General features: G+C 47.8%; 1 long non-coding RNA gene across 5 annotated transcripts; it reads right to left on the bottom strand.

The window, feature by feature from the left end:
* Window positions 1-261: 261 nt before the first annotated feature.
* LOC115250173 (uncharacterized) lies at window positions 262-3,847 on the bottom strand. 5 transcript variants are annotated; one of them, XR_003888750.1, is made up of 13 exons: window positions 3,513-3,841; window positions 3,352-3,418; window positions 3,081-3,245; window positions 2,775-2,900; window positions 2,424-2,495; window positions 2,211-2,316; window positions 1,828-1,985; window positions 1,694-1,748; window positions 1,325-1,422; window positions 1,048-1,217; window positions 816-959; window positions 671-739; window positions 262-592 (listed from the first exon to the last, which is right to left on the bottom strand). It is a non-coding gene; the product is annotated as an uncharacterized lncRNA (long non-coding RNA). The 5 variants fall into 5 exon arrangements; XR_003888748.1 differs by having other exon boundaries at window positions 1,325-1,748; window positions 3,513-3,845; XR_003888749.1 differs by having other exon boundaries at window positions 1,490-1,985; window positions 3,513-3,845.
* Window positions 3,848-4,133: the final 286 nt, after the last annotated feature.

Raw genomic sequence — 4,133 nt, forward strand, 5'->3', positions numbered from 1 at the left:
ATTATCATAAAAATCGCAACGCGCGTTCATATAACAGGGGGAACGCTGCAATGCGACAAAACACATAATCGGACAACCATTAACAAAAATAAGCCTAAATCTGATGACCCAGATTTTGGTCTTAAAATTCGAACCATGTTAAAAATAATTAAAATTACCCATCATCTTAAAATCACTTTGGCTGAACAGTCCCCTCCCACCATCAGAAAACTGTCTATAAACCTGGCAAACACAATAAAACCGGCAAATCCTAATCAGAGAACAAGTCTTTTATTACAGGGGAACGCCAGGAACTGGGAGGCAACCACCATGATGATCCTCCGGGATCATTATATGTATGAACTGGAGTTGGAGCTGGGGGCGCTCACCCAGTTGTCACTCCAGGGATGGGAGGGACCTTTCCAGATTGCCTCCATTTGGGCAAAACGGAACCTGGGCAAACGGCTCCATGGGGAGACTCTGGAGCAGGCACAGGCACACATCATTGCCAGAATGGGAGGTGAGGGGATAATCGGTCCTGCGCCGCCGTCACCCTCTCTCTCCTCCCCTCCTCCCGCTGCAGATCCACCTGCTTTACAGACGGCCAATGACACTGAAACAACACCAGTGGACAAACATACAGTTACAGTTGAGGTGCATCAACCACCAAAACAATTGGCTCCCACATCACCTGCTCCACCCAGATCCATTCAAAAGGTGTCAGTTGGCACGGAAACGGAGGAATCAGGAGGATGGTCACCTATAAGAGGAAAATCTCTTAGACATCCCAGATAACCCACCACAGCCACAGAGAACCCCCCGTTCAGCCCACCTACCTACTACGGTAACCTCCTCCCCTAAGCTAAACCCCTGCTGCGTGGTGGAGACGGACTCCATCTTGGATGCTCCGATAGAAACGGACCTGCTCATTGACCTGAGCGAGCAGAAATTGGTCCCTTTGCCCTCACCAGTGGGGGGTACTGGACAGATGGCCAGGAGGCTCAGGTCAGCGGTGCAAAGTCAGCTCAAAATGGCTGCACATCAAACCCCCCCAACAACCTTACTCACCTGAACCGGAGACACGCAGAGCCACCAGACACATCCACACAAACAATAAAATGCAGGATTGGGGTCTGAGCGTTACTAAAAAGTGGCTCATTCTGGGGGACTCCAATTTGAGCAGATTCCCCCCATTCACAAATGACCAACTGCAGGTGGAGAGTTACCCAGGAGCAAACCTTAGACACGCAGAGGAGATCATAAAAAAGGCCACAGTCTACACAGAGGTGGAGCAGGTCATCTTGGCCTTTGGCCTTAACAATCGCTCTCAGAAGGAAAGACTCACCTTGTCTGCCCAAATGAAAGCGGCGGTCAAAACGGCAGATGAGCGCTTTCCCAGCGCGGGGATTTGGGTGCCGCTGGTTAACTTTTCCAGTCTCCTCCCTGCAAAAGAACCTTAAATTTCTAAATTCACAAATTAGGAAAAACTGTCTCTTCATCCCTCTTTTACCTTCCCATCTCTTCTCAACGCTCAATGACCACGTCCATTGGACGAGGGCCACAGCCAGAAACATGCTCCAACATTGGTTTGACCATGTAAACTGCCAGACCCCATAAGCCTGCCTTTTCAGGAGGGGTCTAAAAACGTCATTGTTTTGGCTAAGAAATTTAAATTAACAAAACCACAATTTAAATTATTAAACAGGGGACTCACATTTATCCCAACACAAGGGACCAATAAGGATCTCCTGGAGCAGGCTAGATGGGACCTGCAGCAATACCACAGGAGACTTAAATTGGCATCCCATTTTCAAAATAGCGGAGTGGAGGGTGATTCTGAGCCCCCACCGTTCACTCCCAGGTCCACCTGGACTCCGTCCGTGGACACACTGCCCCCAGAAGTCCAGACGCTGATCACAGCGGACAAACAATATTTTGACCATAAATTCCGGCCCTGCAGGGTGATGCCTAACCTTAGCCATGAGGAGGCCACAGCCCTGCAGGAGCTGAGACAAAATAGCAATATTATTATAAAGCCGGCGGATAAGGGCAGCGCAGTGGTGATTATGGACAGGGAACAATACCTGTGGGAAGGCAGGAGACAATTAGAAGATTTGAATTATTACAAACAATTGGACAAACCTATCTATCTGGAAACAGCTAAATTGGTGGAGCAGATCATCAACAAATTATTAGAGAAAAAATTTATAAACAAGAAACAACATAAATACCTGATGGGGAATCCACAACCCAGGGCCAGACTTTTTTATTTACTCCCTAAAATCCATAAGGATCCGGCCAAGTGGAGCAGGCCGCACATCATTCCTCCGGGCCGCCCTATTGTGAGTGATTGTGACAGTGAAACTTACCACACGGCGGAGTACATTGATTATTTCTTAAATCCCCTCTCATGCAAACACCCCTCATACATTCAGGACACTTACGACTTCATCCAAAAAGTCTCCAAATTGCACGTTCCCTCCAATTCATTTTTATTCACCCTGGACATTGACAGCCTGTACACAAATATTGACATAAATGAAGGCATCCAGGCGGTGAAAAACATTTTCTCTAAATTCCCAAATAAAAAACGACCGGAAAAGGAGCTTCTCCAACTCCTTGATATTAATTTGAGACGAAACGATTTTCAATTTGATAACAAATTTTATTTACAAATTAAGGGAACGGCAATGGGCAAAGAATTTGCACCAGCCTACGCCAACATTTTTATGGCTGAGTGGGAGACATCGGCGTTGGCGGCTTGTGGAAAAAAGCCCTTGCATTATTTTAGGTACCTGGATGACATTTGGGGTGTTTGGCATCACACACAGGAGGAGTTTGGGGAATTCCTCAATTCACTCAACCGGCACAATCCATCCATCAAACTTAAGTCCACCATAAACAGTGGGTCGGTGGACTTCCTGGACACAACCACATTTAAAGGGGAGAAATTTAACGCCACGAACAACCTTGATATAAAGGTTTTCTTTAAGGAAACTGACTCCCATGCACTACTGCACAGGAGCAGTTTCCACCCTAAACACATTTTTAAAGGCCTGCTAAAATCTCAACTATTGAGATTCCACAGGATATGTACGCACCAGGGGGATTTCATGGAGGCCACCAGGACACTGTTCCGGGCTCTCTCCACCAGAGGATACTCGAGGTCCTTCAGGAGACAGGCTCTCAGAGAGTTCCTCGAGACAAAGCCGGTCCACGTGTCCTCTGTAGTTCCCCTGGTGGCGACATATTCCTTTCCGGCCACCCTACTAATAAAAAACATCAAAAACAATTTTTTTAAAATCCTGAGCAACCACTCCACCTTCTCGGATTGCAGAATCATCGCGGCATATAGAAAAAACAAAAACTTACGGGACCTGCTGGTCAAGGCCAAAATAAGGCCTCTTCCGACGGCAGCGTCCCGAAGCCGCGGTGAATTCTACAAACACAGAGTGTGGATACGGAGCCAGGTACACAAAGATGTTTTTAAGGGGGAAACCCATGGAAGTCCCCACACAAGAAATTGTGTTTACCTGATCACTTGCGGGGTGTGTGGCATTCAGTATGTTGGGGAGACCAAAAACACCCTCCTCCTGCGGTTTACCCAACATAGATACAACATACTTAGAAAAAAGGAAACCCACACCCCGCTAGTGAATCATTTTCTAAACCACGGATGGCCGTCGCTTCAAGCCACGGTCATTGAACATGACCCCATGTGGTCCACGGTCCAGCGGATCCGGGCTGAACGGCGCTGGATCCTTAAATTGGGCACACAAGTTCCGGGGGGCCTGAACCTAAAATGAGCCGATCCTGGCCTGACATAAGTGATGGCCCGTGCACGGAACTCTGACGCCGCTTCGCGGCGCCAGAGTTCCTAACCTCAAAAACCTAACCCTAACCCTAACCCTCTAACCCTAACCCTAACCCTAACCTAACCCCTAACCCTAACCCTCTAACCCTAACCCTAACCCTCTAACCCTAACCCTAACCCAACCCCTAACCCTAACCCCTAACCCTAACATCAACCCCCAACCCTAACCCCAATCCCTAACCCTAACCTCAACCTCTAACCCTAACTAACTCTGATTAATTATCCCTCCCCCTTTCTGATTCTGATTTCTAAATTGCCCATGGTCCTGTTCTCAATCCTA

The sequence above is a fragment of the Takifugu rubripes genome, chromosome 6 (genome assembly GCF_901000725.2).
Source record: "Takifugu rubripes chromosome 6, fTakRub1.2, whole genome shotgun sequence".
Lineage (NCBI taxonomy): Eukaryota > Metazoa > Chordata > Actinopteri > Tetraodontiformes > Tetraodontidae > Takifugu > Takifugu rubripes.